The sequence below is a fragment of the Cupressus sempervirens genome, chromosome 6 (assembly GCF_028749045.1).
Source record: "Cupressus sempervirens isolate cs-2001-9-10 chromosome 6, ASM2874904v1, whole genome shotgun sequence".
Classification (NCBI taxonomy): Eukaryota; Viridiplantae; Streptophyta; class Pinopsida; order Cupressales; family Cupressaceae; genus Cupressus; species Cupressus sempervirens.
In genome coordinates, this window is record NC_143123.1 from 223,261,875 (window position 1) to 223,281,094 (window position 19,220).

Here is a 19,220-nt window from a genome sequence, read left to right on the forward strand (position 1 = left end):
CTCAAGCTAAAGGGATATTAGACTCTAGAGTGAAGAAGAGCACTAGGAATAAGGTCTAAAAAGATAATCTAATCAAATGGATGGACACCTCTAAAGCTAACATAGCATGGATTATAGAGAGTGACTTCAGGAAGCATGGAATCAACATGGAGTTCCTCTCTCCACAAGTAACTTAATCTTTTTGTTGTAGGGGAGTATGGCGAAGGAACACCTTGGGGGAAATGAAACCCCAATATATATTTTTGGCTTGTAAATGATTTAACAAACCATTGACTAAATAAGGACTATGTTTAAGTCCCAAGGTGTGTTGGAGTGAGGGAAATCAAGTTGAGGACAAGTATTGGTCATGTTTTAATTGTTAAGACCTAGTTATTGTCACAAGGTCTCGATAGGGTCAAACTTGGTCAAAGTTTTAAAATCCATCAAAATTTTGAAATTGTGGTTAAAATTGGGTCCATAGGTATTTTTGGATCATTTTGGGAGGATTGGTGAAATTGTGGTTAAAATTAGGTCAATATATATTTTTGGCATGTAAATTATTTAGCCAACCATTGACTAAATAAGGACTATGTTTAAGCCCCAAGGTGTGTTGGAGTGAGGGAAATTAGGTTGAGGACAAGTATTGGTCATGTTTTAATTGTTAAGACCTAGTTATTGTCATAACGTTTTGATAGGGTCAAACTTGGTCAAAGTTTTAGAATCCATCAAAATTGTGAAATTATGGTTAAAATTAGGTCCATAGGTATTTTTGGATCATTTTGGGAGGATTTTAATCAAACTAGATAGGTTAGAGGCACCAAAAGTCAATTTTTGCAAAAACTGCAAAAGTTGTTCATGACTACTTTGTAATTTTGCAAAGTTGTCATAACACTTTTTCCCAAATTTTAGGAATATGCACTAAAGTGGTTCGAAGCTCAACCTAAGGGTCTGAATAGTTAGGAATAATATATATAAGGGAAGTTGGATTGTACAGATTGTTCATGTGGAGTGGAAAGATAATACATTGAAAACATGTTTTTGGCTAGAAGACTTACTATTTTGGATTGATTCTCCTATTATTTTCCATAGATTAGTTGCTTCTTACCATGTGAATAATATATGTATACTTGTTGGAGAATTTTGGATTCATTTTAATAGGGTTTTCTAATTATCTTGTTTTGTGTTTCCTGCTAGTCTATAAATATCAGTTTGGAATAAAATGGCTATAACTTGAATGACCATAGTTAAAATATAATGGACTTTGAGATTATAGAAGTAGCCTCTATATATATTTTAAATATGGATTTTGGAGGTTGGGAGACTAATTTTATTGTAATTGCAAGAAAACTCTAGGAAAGGTTGGAGTTGTTTGGCTAGGTAACAAGAAGCTTGTAGGAGAGTTTGAGTGTGTTTTCTCGATTGGGATGAGAAAAAAAAATTGTGGAAATGTGGTGGGAATATTAAGGGTTTATAGGCTAGAGGAGAAGGTCTATAAAGTAGAGCCAAGAAAACCAAGAAGATAGTGTTTTCATTGCCCTAGAAACCCTAAAAAATAAAGTTTTCTAGAAAGGATCTATACAGACACCATGGGAGTCTAAAATGTATAAAATCCTTGAGTCTAGGGGATTATGAAAAAAATTCAAGAAGACACCAATAGGGCTTATACTAGTACAAAAATAGCAATATGTGACTAAAAAAACTACTAAAATTTGTATATATGTGACTAAAAATAGTCACGTGACTAATAGTAGTTAATATCTAGTCATTTATAACACTGCTAAATATACTACTAAATGATTTTAGTCATTTATTTGATCACTAATTTTGATCTTCAATTTAATCACATATTTAGTTGTATATTTGATAGTGGATTTAGTCACATATATAGTGGTATATTTAGTAGCATATTTAATCACATATTTAGTATATTTACTCAAATATTTGGTAGTGTATTTAGTAGCATATTTAATAGTATATTTGGTCACATATTTAGTAGCATATTCAATAGCATATTTAGTCACATATTTGGCACATATTTGATAGTGTATTTAGTAGCATATTTAATAGTATATTTGGTCACATATTTAGGAGCATACTCAATAGTATATTTAGTCACATATTTGGTAGTATACTTGGTTGTAATAGGGAATGATGGAATCGAATCACCATCCTCTTGCTTGTAAAGTAGGTGCTCTTCCATTGAGCTAGCACCCTTTAAATAATACATAAAAAATTATTATTTATTTCATTTCATTCTCAGTATAGCACCCAAAAAGGTTATATAACAAAGAGTCAAAGCTAAGAAATTCACATTTCATGTACAAGGAATTTAAGAATAATCAAATCAAATATTACACCTTAGCAACTATTTGGGGCCATAGAGACAATATAGCAACTATTATTGAATAGAATAAAAAATTATATCCAAAATTCACCTTCAACTGATCAGGGTGAAAAACATTAAAACTGATCCATCTTGATGCAGAACACCCCTGTAATCTACCTAATCAGCCTGTACATGTGAAAGGAATTCAATTAATGATAAGCATGAAAATCATTTGTAGAAAGAGATACAGAAACAAAATGTAATTTTCTTAAAAATGTATTGACATCAAGACCAACTCACTTTTACAATTTGAGCCTCCCAGATCAAGTGCCAAGATTTTAAATGACTACAAATAAGAATGATAAAATTTAATGAATTAATTAAGAAGTTCAAACAACACAAAGTTGAATTCCTTCAGTCGAGACATTGACCGAGTAGAAGTAAAAAAATAAATAATTAAACAAGACTTCCACTATGGAAAAATAAACATTGATATAATTTGAAATGGAGAATATCAAACAAATAGAAAAAGGGAAGTATAAAGATTCTACAAAAAGCAAGCCTACAAGAATAAAGTGTAATACACCTCCTTTTGAATGCGAAGCTGATTGGTTCTCCTTTGGAAATCAAAGTAGTGGTGGTGCTTCTCCTCAAAAGGGGCCTATCAAAAGAATAGCTTCTAAAATACCAATACTAAATTTAAAAGTAAAATGATGATTCAGAAAAACATCAACACCATACATATACAAAGAAGCTAGTTGCAAGCTTACCACTCCTTTCTTGAGCTTGGTAGCTTGCATTCCAAGATTTTTAAGTCTTCTACATGGATCTATCTACTCTTCTAGAGCTTCCATCAAGGAAACTAGAATTGTATCACCAAACCATCCTGCATAGAAAATTGACACGTGTCAACATATATCATGATAAGGTACAAGAAAAATTGTGATATCTTGACACAAAAATGAGGAAAAGAATCATTAGAAGAAACCTGTAAAAGTCTTCCAATGCCAATTACAGATTTTATTCACCCATCTTCACCTTCACTAGCTTTAGTAAATCCCAAATGAAATGGATAATCCCATCCTAGGACATTCATCTCTGAAACAAGAAAATGATATGCTTGGACCATAATTACTAGGTTGCTTTCTTTCATTAAGAAGACAAAGATCTAGAAATCCAGCTTCCAACAAATGCATGCAAATTCAAATAAATTTTTTTCTTGTTTTAAGACAATGAACATTAGTATGTTTGAAAAAATATAACTAACATTTCTTATGAACATAAAACAATTTTCTAGCAGAGTAAAATAAAATTTACTTAAACATACAATCTATACACCCAACTTAATAGAAATATAAATAATAGATGAACTTCCCATTCCCCTAGGAGAATCACCATAGTAACTCATGATCCGATTAGAAAGAATTCCATGGTTTGTGCCAATGCGGATCACCCTTCCATATTTCTTGTATTTCTCTACTAGAGGAGCAAAAACCTACAAAAAATTACTATATATGTTCAAAGTTAAAACATTTTAATCCATATCAAGAAAATCTCTCAAACTAAACTTGTTACTCACTGTTGTAAAAATAATATGTGTGTGTGTGTGTGTGTGTGTGTGAGAGAGAGAGAGAGAGAGAGAGAGAGAGAGAGAGAGAGAGAGAGAGAGAGAGAGAGAGAGAGAGAGAGAGAGAGAGAGAGCGAGAGAGAGAGATACAAATATCTATCGTACCTTCTCAATGTGTTCTAGCTCCTTCTGATATATGTAACATCCTAATATATGTAGATCATAAATGTCACCAAAAGGCCACAAATAAGGTCCCACGGTACTAATACAGTCCACCTTTAGTGACAAGGATTAATAAAATTTATGTATTAGCATAACATATTCTACACCTAAGGCTAGAATTCACAAATATTTGTCCACATGGAATACATAAGAGTGTGAATGTGCAAAATAAGTAGTCCATTCACAATACAATTGTTACATACCATATAGCATAGAACTATATCAAGAGAGCTCAAATACCTTGATGGAGATGTGACATATCTTGTAATGGCATGACTAGTTTATTGCATGTCCTAGACCCATCACCATACAATGAAACAATTCTAGGTATTGGCATCACTTCATGTAATAAAGACAGACAAATGAGCCATAACAAAATAAGACATATCAAGCATTTCAAAAGCACTACTAAAAAAATTTAAAAAGGGAAAAATTGAAATTAATTACATACTTGTACAAAATAGACAATGCCATTGACTATTGCATAGGCAAGCTGAAGCATATTAGTTGAAAAGCTTTTGGCCTGCAACAAAAGATCTAATTCTAGTGCCATTGCATTCAGTATTTAAGTTTTGATAGGACACTAAATATACATAAGTACTACAATAAAAACATAATTTGATTGCATACCTGATAATATATCTCTGCCTAGAACAAAACAAGCAGTGTGGATGTAGAAAAAAAAAAAAGAATGGGAACATCTAACAACATTTTAGTTAAAACCTACAACCATTTAAAAGCAAACAAGATTCATGAAAGTGCATTAGAAAGACACGAGTATAAACAAGAACAATAAAGTAGAATTAAGAATATTATAGTAAAGACAAATCATCAAGATACAACTCTTATACCAATGAGATTTTGAAGCTTACATGATTTTGAGACTCAATGTTCATATTACTAGTACAATTGGTTCTCTCCATGTGAAGAGCACCAAATATGAGATAAAATCATTTAGTAGCTGCTTGAACATCATCATTTTACATAATAATTTATAATTTTATTTAATTTCTATCATGACCAAAAGATTGGTGGAAATATGCATTTGTTGTCACCACATATTCTGAAAATTTACATAATTTACTGTCCAAATAGTAAGTAATGTATTCTTGGTAATAATATAATGCTAACATACAAATGTTCAATTAATCACAGAAGTACTATGCTCTTCACCATAAATAGGAAACTTTAAAGATCATCATAACCATGAATTCAAAGAGAATATAGGACTATAATATAAATGCCAGTATAGCAACAATATTACTCCAAAATATTGATTTTCATTTGACAACTATATACAAAACACTTCATTTCCCTTCTCCACACATTCTCTCTACTCCACCCTCTCCATATGAGATTAAATTGTTTTATAGCATAACATGAATTTAAAGTTAAACCAAGGAAAGACACAATGGTTACACTTAAGAGAATCATAAAAACTCTAGCCACACAATATAAAAAAGTGCCTCTCCATTATCACTCATACACATTCACAAAAATCTTATCTTGACAAAGTTGGCATAGGCTCTTAGATATTTGTATGCTAAGTAGTGCGTAAAAAAAAATTTGGCATAGGCTCTTAAATATACCATTGTAGTAATTCAAGAAATCACATGTGTTAATAGAGGCCACGGGATTGGCATGATTGTCATAGGATATGCCAAACCACCTGTGCAATAGTTTGTTCCATTTACCATTGTACTCATTAAGATAAATTCATTGAAGGTAACCTTGAAGTGAAGAAGAGCATGGGATGCATGGGAAGGAAATCTATTGGAGGATAATGGGTCAAATACAAGACGAGGGAAGAAGAGAATAAAAATTGACGATGAGCATAAATGAGATGGAGATGGCCATGGGGAAGTATGTAGTTTCTTAATTTTTTTTGGGTGACAAATGTTCTTCTTAATGTTCATTAGACATCAATAGACATCAATAGACTAGCATATATTTATGGATGACAACTTAAAAGAAATTTAAAAGCTCACTAAATTGAGAATTTTAGCAAACTGTCTATAGAATTGAAGATTTCATAGTTGATGCCTACATAATCACAAGGTCTTTCAAATGGCTAATACATTGAAATCAGAACAAATTATTTTTATGAAATAGTTAATTAGATGGAGAACATAGGAGCAACAAAAATCTTAAAAATAGTTAAATAAAATTTATTAGTTGATATCATAAATATGAACTCATGACTAAATCTTATGTCATCCATTTGTTCTATATTCCAACCAGCAGGATGACCTTTGGCTGCTAGCATCCAAAGAGTGAGCCAAAGCATTTACATATTTTCCCCCTCTCGCTTTCTATCTATCTCTTCCACAATCTAGCCCCTTGTTAATATTTTTGGGCGGGTTGTTACAAGACTTTCGGTTATGACTCTTTAACTTGTCACAAAAGTATTACTAACACATAGTTGGTACAACCACTATGACTGTTCAAATTCCTTTAACTGATAGAAAACTTGGCATTGTACACTCGAAAGTGTCCCACTCTAAACCCTTCTATCCAAATGATTCTATGAGTTGGAATGTTCGGATGCTGGCTTAGAGCTCCCTATCCACAGAGTGCAAGAGAGTATATTTCAAGAATAAGAAGGCTCTCAGATGAGCCTTAGAGATACTCTTCTTGCTAGTAAACCACGCAATGGGAGGTTCCAAAGACAAGATGCAAGAATGCAAATGTCCCAAGGAGTTCCTCAAGAATGCAATGCAACTAAAGATTAAACTAGAATGAATATGAAAAGTGCAGCTATTCTAAGCATGGATGAGAGTGTTACTATCCAACTATTAAACTATATGATCTAAGCTACATGTAAAAATGAAAGCTAAGCTAAGCTAGAATGCCATGATGCCATGGATGAGAGAATGTAGATAAGAAATAGAAGTTCTCCACAAAGCTCCAAAGAAACCTGTTAGAAAACCTGCAACATAACAATATTCAAAGTGAGGATTGATTGAGGGGGAAAGCTCTCTCCCTTTTAAAGATGTATGGATAGTAGAGATCAAGATGAAGATGGTAGATGATCAATGGTGGAATTCAAAAAGAGGAGTGATCCATGTGCACACACAAGTCAACCAATAGAATATAAGTTGACTTGTCATATAAGACAAAAGTCTCACAAGCCTTTTCTTTTAATTGTAAAATAGAAAAAGGACTTTATGTGTGCACTTTAAGTGGGTTAGAAGAATGGGGTGCTTTATTTAATTAAAAGGGGACATGTTCTTTTAATCAAATAATGAACTTAGGATAGCATAGTAAAACTATAGGTTATAATCAAATAAATTGATTATTAGCAATTTGGCTTAGGTAAGTGATTAAATTAATTTAGCCAAAATGTTGAAAAGGGGGCTAATAGTCTAGATGACCATTTTTAGGTGATTACAGGCACAACATTGAATAAATTAGAAATTTTGCAATATTGTCTTGTTAAATTGATGCATAATCATTTGGACTCATCAAATGGACCCAACAAACATTATGGACAATATCATATTAAAACATAGATAAATGACATGGTTTGATGTTATTGAGGTACCCTTGCACCATCTTGCCATCTACCTTAGTGTCTTCTTACAAGATATCAAATAGGAAAAGCACCTTCAACATGACTTAATCTAGCATTTGATATTATATCACCTTTAGCATCTAATGTGCAACATAAATATTCATAGATAGGAAAAAATCCATAAGGCGATGGGTCTCAGGATAGCATGTCAACCTCCAGTAATATATATCTAAGAATGTATACAAAGCTAGAATTGTGGATCAGATAGGCATAAGGAGTCAGTTCAATCAGAACTTGAAATGAAACAAATAAGGGATGATAGGGAGTTTGAATGGTGAGAAGAAATGTATAGCAGAAAGGAAGCTAATCCTTAATAAGGAGAAATAAAGAAAAGGAAACATAGATTAATACCATAATCGACATACTACTGAAGGTATCAGCAGATGGACACAAGAATTAGTGATACCAGTTTATTCAAGCTACTATAAGACAATATAAAATGGATATAGTCTATACCAAGTTTACATAGACAATAGTATATTAAGAAGGGGATCAACACATTACTATATGGGATCACTAGTCGATGTGAAAGACAAAAGGCATGTATCAATCATACATTTTGCTATATTTATTGTTCTTCTCCTTTAGCTTCCATAGCATGTGCAACTTCCTCTAGGCTATCACTAACATTTTCCATGACAGTGTGTATTGAAGACTTCTAACTCTAAAGCACTAAAATATATTTCCCACTTAAGAGAAGACAAACTAAACAAGAAAGGTTTAATGGGATTGCTCTTTTCAGTAATGCCTCTAATCTAAAAGAGATGTAATAGGCTAGGGGCCTTTTCTTTGGAAAGTTCTATTTGTAAGATGTGAGTATTGTGGTGTGGAAGAAACTAGGAACTAACTTTTGAAGGATTGCCTACTGAAGCTGGATATAATTTTGGACCTTCAAAATGGTTGATTACAAAGAGAATTGTAGTGCATTGATTGGAAAAGGAAGAAGAGAAAATGAATGAAAATGGAGGCACATTCACCATATGCCTTCTAATTCAAACATATAGACATTGTTCCCCTTGAATGGTCTTAAACCAAATATATATAACCTTCCTACAAAGTTAAGTTTGGGTATCTTTGTAGTCTTATATTCATTCAAATTGAATTCTATAGTAGTTCCTACGTACATTCCACCATTGACAAGAGTAAAGATTTAGACACTACAAGCCTAGATTGGGTTATTATGAAACAAGGAGGCCTACAATTTCTGGTAGGGAGTTAGAATGGAAATATTGCAAATTCTGGGAATGTAACCATAAGCAAGAGATTGAGTCAAATAGTTTTTTCTCTCTGCATTCTTGTAAAGCTTATGCATCTACAGTTTTCACAATAGGAAACAAGAAAATTAATTGCAATAAGATTATCATACCTATGTAAAGATAAGCCATCAATAGTTTGTAAATATTATCCAGCACATAATGTTTTCATGGCCTATGCTAGTGTGTTTACATATAGCAAGTTGTTTCATATGCAAGGCCTTAATTATCATGCAAATTAGTTCCTCACTTGCCAGGTATCAGTTTATTGATTATTATATGTCAAAGACTTGAAAGCAAATCAAAATTTCAATAGACTTCATTCTTAACCTTTAAAAAATTTTACCTGGAAAACTTTCTGCCAAATGCTTTCTTGTCCTATAAATGCTAAAGGAAGATTAACCCCTTGAAGAGTCATCCAATCTATTTCCTTCTCCCATCTTTCCCAATCCCACCAAACATAGAAATCTATATATAAAAAAATAAAATAGAAAAAGGTTAGAAAGAAACCAACAAATAGGAAAAATAGAAAATAAAAAATAGACTTCAATCAATATCTCCTTTCCAAGCTATTAAAATAATGTTCCTACAATTCATTTTGATTTTGTCTGCCGAGTTAACAACATAACAAAAAAAAATGTATCAAGAAATATTCAACAAGATATCTATTGTGAACATCCAAAAACTTGTTCTCTTAGATATTTAATATCTTGGTCAACACCCAAACCCTTCCCATCATATATAATACATTCTATGAAAAAATTGGTGTGTATAATATAAATATCATTATGTGAAAAGACAAGCTACTACGTAGAATCCTTATAGATGTAATCAATTACTTGACAAAATCCAATGTTACTTCTTCATTTATGGATTCCATTGTGTAAGATTTTGTTTGCATCAATGTTTATATAGCATGCCACTATCAAAAAGACTCAAGTTCACCATGCCTCATTATATTGTATTTAGCCTCTTCTAATTTGGACTCACTATTCTATTTCTGCTCATTGACTTATTAACATTTCTCATTTGTATAATTATTTCTCACTCACATAAATGTTCTTTGTTCATATTCACATCATCCGAAATATTCTATTTGATAATGCCTATATGTAAATCTTTTTATAATCACTCCCTCGGGTGCCTAATTCATCATCACACTTGCAACCTAGTAAACATGCACAATAAAATGTGTCCATGCCTACAAAGATGTGTCCATTTTATCAAAAAAATTATAAATTGATATGTTCCCCTAGAAAGATGTGAAGGCTCTTCATGTTGTTTCCCTAACAATAACGAGTGATGGAATTTAGGTGCATAAGGATCAGTATTACTAGAAGCCTACTCAATATGATATCTGCCTCTTTGAGAATTCCCCATTAACCAATCAATTCTTGAATCATGATCATAACTATATTGAGCCTGCCTATTGTACAGTACACTATTCTACATTCTTGGTAGGTCTGTTTGAACTAAATAGTCAAATTCCAAGCCAGACAAACTTATAGGGAAGCCTCTAGTCACTTTTGTAGGAGCATATTCCTCATCTCTATTTGCAGACTGACTTAGATGTATTCATCTCACATAATCCTCTAAAGTACTAGTATGTAGCCTCTCAAAGCCCTCACTACCACCATACTTTCTATGGTAACCTCTAACATAGCCTTCATCAACATTGGGTAATTTTCCTTAGAAACCTCTTCTTATTTCCTGCCCCAACTCATTTCCTTCACTTGGAAGCCCTCTTGTCTTATATTCTCTATTATGACTATTAGGTCCTCCATCAAATGTTCTGCCCAAACCATTTGTATCATTAATGTGTCTAGAACCCTATTCTTGCATATAACCATTACACTCAATCTCATCACCTATCATTAAATCCATTTTCTTTAGGGGTGGTGATGAAATAATTAGCTCCATTTCAATCGTTCCTTTATCAAATGCCTTTCTTTTTCTATCTTTGTCAGACCTTTTGCTCTTAGATGTAGTCTTTTCAGACTTGTCTGCATCAAGTTTTCTTTTCTCAATCTTCCCTTTGTTGGACCTCTCTCTCCCTACAAGTTCTTCTCTTCCCTTTGCTCTCACTGGTGACTTTACTTTCTTACCATTCATATGATCATCTTTTGCTTTATCCAGAATATCCAGTTCATGTCCTAAAGATAAAGAATCAATTCTTGATTCCATCACACTATCTCTGAGAACATTGGGCTTGTTAATGGTCTCAAGTCCAAAAGTAGTAGATTGCTAATCCTACTTTTCATGTTCTTATAAACCAAGATTCCCTTCAAATGACTACAAATATTTTTTTTCAAAATTTTGATGCTCCACTGTTATTGTATGATCTTTTAAATGTCCTTTCTCTACTACAATTTCCTTGTGTACTGATGTCCAATTAGGTCAGCTCCAGAGATAAAGTGGTGGTGCAATTGTATTCCATTGGCTTAGTTGATTATCATCAAAATCTACAGAACTTGGCAAATAAAATGATTGGGATAATACAAATCATTGTGACAAGAACAGAACCTAAGAGAAAAAAAAATCATAATCTTGCATAATTTATTGACAAGTAAACAAACCTCATCTCCCAATAGCTTTGGATCCTCCCAAAAAAGATGATATCTTTCTAATTTCTCATCTAGTCTATTTAGATAAGTTACAAACCAAAAATATTAATACTAGCCATAAAATTTAATGGCATAGGTCAAAGCTTGATTCAAGGTGTGCTTACTTTGTGAAACATAATTCATATGTTGTAGAAAGCTTCCAGTATGTACATGTTCAATGACATTCTATAAAAAATAGAGATGACTAACCTTTTTGTTTCCTTCGAAACAATAAGTATGACTAATTTTGGAAGGAACTCCAAAGCCTTGTTGATAAATTTATTCACAAGGGTGGCATGGACACCAAATGGAAGATTCAATCCCATTATCTAAATAAATTTGAGTTATAACAAAATCAGAGGAAAATAAAGAATAACTTCATGAAGTACACAATTCTTGACAAGTAGACTTTCTTATTTGTCCTATGCGATTGTATAGATTTACATGATAGATCATTTTCTCACATTTATTATAGAGGAATAGGAGTACAATATTACTTACCAATCTAGTACCTGTTATCAATTCATCTTTCATCACAATCATCTAATCTCATTTTACAAACTCAAAATCATCCTGCAGATGTCAGAAATAATGCATACATATCATACCAACATCATCATATGAGAATTATTCATTGTAGAGTTCACACTAAGAAATTAGTTTAAGGCATAGCTCTAAGATATGGAATCAGAGTAATTCATGAGGCAAAAAATTTCAACTTGACAAATACTCAAACACAAATGACACAAAAAAAATCAGCAACTTAGAAAGAAATATTATTTTAAAGAAAGTTTTTATTGTAAAATTCAATTAAGAAATATATTACATAATAATTTGATAACTTGAAAGAAAAAATACATGGTTTTACAAGAAAAACATGTGAAAATTGCATTTTAACAAGCATTATAATTTTTACCAATACTTCTATAGAAAAGAAAGAGTCAAAACTTTTGAAAACTCACCCAGAAAAAAAGAGCACTCAACAACTTAAAGGACAACTCAAGCATTTACAAACTATAATCATTGGCATCACTGGATTTTAAAGTGTAGACCCTAAAACCTTACAAATGTGTTGCTCCTTGGAACTACCTTGGTAGGATAGCAATGACAAAGAGTGTGCTTATGGCCAAGCCAATTAACATATGTGTCAGGCCATCATGTTCTAGCACCACAAGTCATTTTCATGCAAAATATGAGTTGCACCATGTTATTCTTTATAAATTCCAAGCCTGTGCTTAGCCCTGTACTAATCCAATCAAAAATGTTCTTGGATTGATTTTTTAAAACATGGAATAATCATCAATTCTTTCATGTCAATTCAAGAATAGCCCAACCAACACAACTTTGTATGACATCATCACCCAAATAGCAGCACTTGTAAAGTTTCCAAGAGGGGGCCAAATCAAACACCTTGTGGTATGGAAAAATCACTTTTTTGAATCAATTCTATTGTGAGATACCTACTTCATTCATAGTGAAAGGATTAGAGCTCTCAACTATGTTTTTATGTTGCTATTTTGAATTGTAAACTCTGGTCTATTTATATTGTCAAAAGTTATATTTCTATTGTACTACACATTCTGATATGTTTGTATCATTTTCGACAAGTTATACTAGATAATTGTGAACAACATTCATCCTTAGTATTGAAGTTAACATGTTTTGCAATTGATATGTTCTCCCAAAGTTACCTATAATATAGACTAGTTGACTCATTGTAATGTTGAATATTGACTAGATAAAAGGAGTAACACTCCTATAATCTACCTTTTATCCTTCACAACAACACTCCTGTAAGATATGGAAATTTTGACAAAATTTGTCCATGCCTACCAAAATTTTGATTTTCCATTTGATTTTATATTATTCACAAGAAAAATGAGTGTGCAAAATTTGTCATTTGTTGTTAGAAATAATTAATAAGAATTAAAACTGGAAAGAAAAGATTATAAATCTCACTATGGAGGAGAAAATACACCTAATAAGTAATGATAGAAAACTTGAAATTGTATTCACTATAAATGAATGGTAAATCAATGAAATTACAGTGAATGATATGATTCTTACTCCCAAGCCTATCAATATCCTACCTAGATACAAAATTGAGGAATCCTGTGCCTTGATAGCAATAATCAAATTAACATAGAAGTATATTATTTTCCTATACAAGCTGCATAATTTCTGAGATTGAACTTTAAGTTTAATACATGGAGTCATAATTCTAGGATGATTTTTTTGGGATCATGCCTATATAACATGTAATTTTATCGATATAAAAGTATAACTTACCTCTACTAAACAAATGGCTATCCACCCTAGAATGTTTGGTATTGACGCTGCAACTAGTGCCTATGTATATAAAGAGAAAACTTAGAAAAATATCAGAATCCATACAATGGGCATCTTACATTAGTTAATATTGAAAGAAATAAGTTAATTGATGTATCAAGCCATATTTTCCTTAAATAATCATGGATTTGTAAGAACATACCCCTTTTCTTACAATATGATCAGCAAGTAGCCCACTTATCACTTAGAAGCTCCATTTTTTTTCAATGATTGTTGACAGTACTACCACATTTATTTAACTTAATATTTCAATTCATCATCATCCTTTAGTAATATCCCTTCAGCACTCAAATAAAATATTTCTATAGTGTTAGCCTGTACTGCAATTTTGAGTTCCATCTCTGTAGAAGTTTTTAATGGATGTAGAGAATTATATGTACATTTGAGATCAATATTTATAGCTCTGACACAGTCCAACACTATATTGCTAAAATCATTTGGTGCTTGATTTCATGCTACTGTTGAAATTAACAATTTTAATTAGTTACTTTAGGGCTAGAACTAGACTTAAAATTCCCTTAGCTCAATCTCATTTGTTGTTGTTTTTTTATTCTATCCACTCTTTAGATTGTCCTAACTTACTCAAAAGACTCTCAATCATGCATCAAGTTTTCCCTTAACCTTGTAAGAATCACCACAATTGGCAATATCATTTCTTGGCTCTTCTAGTAGATTCCAACACCTTCCAATTATAGTGTCTATTGCTCTTACTTGTTTTGGTGCCTCTTGCATCATCTAAGTAAGGCATCTAGTTTTTCTAGCTATACTAGAATGTAATGATATATCTCTTCTCATATTCAAACCTAGTTGAATTACATTTTTAATTACTATATGTAGTACTTTATAGATTAGAACCTAGGGCAAAAACTTGGTAACCTTTCTTAACCATTGAAGGAGGCTCTGAGATGTAGAGGGTAGAGCATCTACATCAAACTTGATGCCATGTCTCAATACCATCATATATTTAATAAAATGTAAATCTTTTCATTTCTATAGAGCTCATTATATAAGGTAAGTCAATCCATCAAGTGGGAGGGCTCAAGTGTTGTCCTTGTCTCCTCTAATGCATGAATGAAGATAGGACTTCAAGCACCTGAAAATGAGAAATATCAAGTTTCTTCCTATGAAAGTTTCCTTTAGAATATTGTCCAAAAAAGTACAATTGAGAGTGTAAACAACACAATTTCATGCTTTCACCCAAAGAAAGGTGGGTAGTCTAGGCCATGGATCATGGTCTTTTTTTGTCTCTATAGTGGATTTGTGCTTCCTCTTTGCAGCCCCATTTTAATGAGAATTAGTGAACACCCTCTTGAGCTTGCATCTAGAGAAAAAGTGTAAAAGTTCTTGCATCCATTTTTAGATCTCTAAGGTCTCATCTCTAGTCTTCATGAATTGAATCTAGGATTTACAAGAAGAATCATTCATAAATTAAATATATTTGAATGAATCTAATTAAGAATCCTAATTGATCCATGTTCACTACTAGGGAAATTGATTTTGGTATACTTGTCAAGTGCTTAACTCTTGCACCCTCATCTCCTTGATCTTGAATTTTGGCAATGCTTGCAGAATGCTTTTTATGAGAGGCAATGGTTTATAGTCTAGGTGGCCAATGCTTGTGCCAAAGTTTTCATAGCTAGTGACAATTAAGCACTAGGGTTTCATGTTTAATAAGATTATAAAGTGAGCTACAAAGGCCACCATTCTACATTTATCAGGCTAAAACTTAGCAATATCTAATAATGACATTGATTTGCAAACTCAACCACACTAGATGCTTGTTCTTAGTTTACTCAAGAACATATGAGATATCATGGAGCTCAATAACATCACTTGAAGACATGTAAAATGAAACAACAATGTCTTTGTATCTAGATATGTGACATAATCAGTCAGCTCCACCTATACACTATCGATTGTTCTAGAATTTTGTGAAAGGCTTCTTGTTAAATGTCACGGAATAATGTTCCATTACCTACATAGTACTTTAAGATAGAAATTTTATTTGGTGGATAATTATGACACCAAAAAGAAGGCTGTCTCAAGATTGGATAAAAGCTCATCCACTACTGAAGTTTCTGCACTCTCTACAAATAGCTTTTGTTGCTCTTTCCCTTCCACTTCTTCTCAGGACATTGAGAAGTATAGTTGTCATACTTGTGGCATTTGTAACACTTGATATGGCTAAAGTACTTATTCATTTGTTGAGAACCAAAATCATCCTTTCCACCTTTGACCTATGGTAAATCATGCTTTAAAGATAGGAAATGAAGGGTACAGAGGGAGGCATTTCTAAGATGTTAGGGAAAGGGAAGCATTTTACTCAGGGATTGTATGGGACAACAATTCAAAAAAGGGTAAAATTTTAAAAAGATTAGGAAATGTTGATTACTTATTAAAAAGGCATTATTATATACTTCATATATTTTATAAGTTTAGATATAGCACAAATTCAAACAAATAGATAGTAGTATTGATCACAAACATATTTCTTCACCTCTCATCATACAAGAATATTATCTTGGTGTTTTGTTCAAACTCCTATTATTGAAGATAAGGGAAGTATTCCTTTATAAATTGCTCTTTTGATTCTTCAGTTTTCATTGAGAATTAGTATTAATAATTTGAAGGGTTTAGCATATAAATACCAGATACCTAGTGAGTTGAGATTTACCATATGGACTCAAATCTTATATGCACAGACTTTTTCTTCACTCACTCATCATAGGTAGTATAATTGTATTAGCCTTTTGACATTTATGGTACTTGTGCAGTCAATTGATACCCATGAAGAATTAGGGGCATTTTTTTCAAACAATCCACAGTTCATGAGTGAACTAATGAAAGTTCCACAGTCTGATTACCTAATTCATGACAATATTAGGGCATTAGCTATGTGGGCTTTAAGCTACTAGTTTATAGAAATATCTACATCCCAAGAGATGAATTGAGTGTTGAATGTTCCAAACATAGCTAGCAATGTAGCCAATCATGTGTTTCTATTGAGCTTGCTCCAAAAGATTATGATGTTAATCACTATAGCAGAAGCATGCCTGATTTCATTAGTGGAAGGTGCTTTGTACTATTTCTTGGCCCATATTATATCATAATTATCTTCTCCAAGTCCTACAAGAGAAACAGGGCTGATTCCAACCCTTCTTCCTTTGTTAAAGAACATCAATCCTACTCACATGCATCTTGTTGTATGTGGTGTGAAGATTCTCTGAAAGTTTTTAGATTACAACAATCTTGCAGTTACATTATTCAAGGACCTCAGGGGTCTAGATAATTCAATCAAAAGGCTAAAAATTGAGGTCAATAGGATTGTGGAGGTTCCTCAAGGGAGTGACATTGCAATATCATCATCATACAATGAACTAAGATATGAAGGATAGATTTTATATTGTCGAAGGCATCTTATTAAGGCCTTGCTTAAGGTTATATGGTTAACAACCTATGCACCAGGGACCATTGCGATAGATCCAAACTCAGAGGAGAGTTCTTTGTTGTCAAGCTTATCATTAATATTTTTCCATCACCATAAGTTTGGAGGTGACATCTTTTCTTCTAGAGTCACACTAATGAATGAACTTATTCATAAAGATCCAACTTGTTTCCCAATGCTTCATGCAGTAGGACTTCCCACTAATTTTTTGGATGCTATTTCAAAAGACTTGTTGTTGCCTTCTTCAAAAAAACTTTGTTTTATCCCTAATGGTTTGGATGCTCTATGTCTCAATAATGTTGGGTTGTAGGCAATTACTAAAAGAGACACTTTGTAGTTTCTTGTAGGTGTCTTCATATCAAGGAAGTATTTTCTATCACTTAATGAAGGGGTTGCTCCTTTGGCTAATGCAATGGAAGAGTTAATGTGCCATGTTCCATCTCACAAAGGTGTTTGACTCTATGTTAGCCTATTTATAAAGGCTTCACCTACAACAATTGAAGAGGATAGCAACTTGGAGGTATCAAAAAATAATATAGTGAGACAAGTTGAGATTGAGATCCAATAAATTGCCCTCCTGGGAAATGCATATGCCCAAGCATATGAGTTACTACCAATTTCTACACTCAAACTCATCCCTAATAAATCTAGTGGCAAGGAAGATCCTTGAAAGTGATTAGCTAAAAAAAAAAACCATTAATGTCATGAAACAAGTAATGTCACTATTACATAAATCTAGTAGGGAAAGCAATAGAGAATCCACATTAAGGATTGTGCATTTGCAACAAGAAAAGAGACATCATATATAAGCAACTTTGTGAAATAGAGGAAGTGAATTTTGTTGAGGAAATTATAATGATGATTGCATAAAACAACGATATAAATCAACTAGACCACAAAATTGAACAAGAAGTCACATCACAATGTCAAAACAACACAATAACCTAAGAACCTAAGTTGCATGAGTTATAAAACTTGGATAGTGTGTTTAAATACCTCTGGATTCCTTGTAACATTAAAAGATGATCCAACTACTGGATGAACTAATAGCTATGAAGAATAATTTGTAGAAATTGATAACTCAAACTTAGAAAAGGTACAACTTTTCTCCACATCTAGACTCTTATTGCAAAGATATCACACTCTTTTCAATACTACTAACTGATCCCCTATATCATCTTGGTGATAACTTGGAACCAACAAATTTTTTACACTTTACATGATTGGCATAAAAAGATCACGTGATAGTAGAAACTTTACTCATGGTCTCAAAATCAAGGGAACCAAGTGACTTCTTTTTAGAATTTTGAGGTTTGTGATGTTTTAGCTGCATTTACTGAGCCACCAATATCAATATCTATTTTATGCTCTTGTTGTCCAAGTTAGCCAAGACACATTCTAAAATCACATAAATCATAAGAGTTATAGGAAATTTGAACCTTATGCCAATATTATGGAAATTTCACTTGTTTCCTTGGAACCCACTAACATGAAACAACTTGAAATGTCTAATAATAGAATTCACCATCTATTATTGATCATAGCAATTAGATATTTTACAAAGAATATAAAGTTTAAACTAGAAGCTCTTACAATTAGCTGATAATAGTGACCACCATTAAAATGGATAACATTTTTTTTTAATGAATTGATTAGCAATGATAAACTGGATGCATGCATTATGGTTCCTTTTCTAATAGACTTAACAACAGACTATGATTTCAATACAAGTTGTAATTTGATGGTTGAATGATACCTTAATATTCTAAAGCTGAACATTATGATTTTGGCTAAGATTGAATTATAATCTGTCACACACATTGTTGTAGTCCACTTTGTAACCTGTGATTAAATGAAGAATCCCTTGATAAGGCTTAGGCTTATGTCAAAAGAAAGGAATCT

The 19,220-nt window shown here is 32.3% G+C and overlaps 1 pseudogene; it reads right to left on the reverse strand.

The window, feature by feature from the left end:
- Positions 1-10,076: 10,076 nt before the first annotated feature.
- Positions 10,077-14,212, reverse strand: LOC149552079 (uncharacterized; annotated as a pseudogene).
- Positions 14,213-19,220: the final 5,008 nt, after the last annotated feature.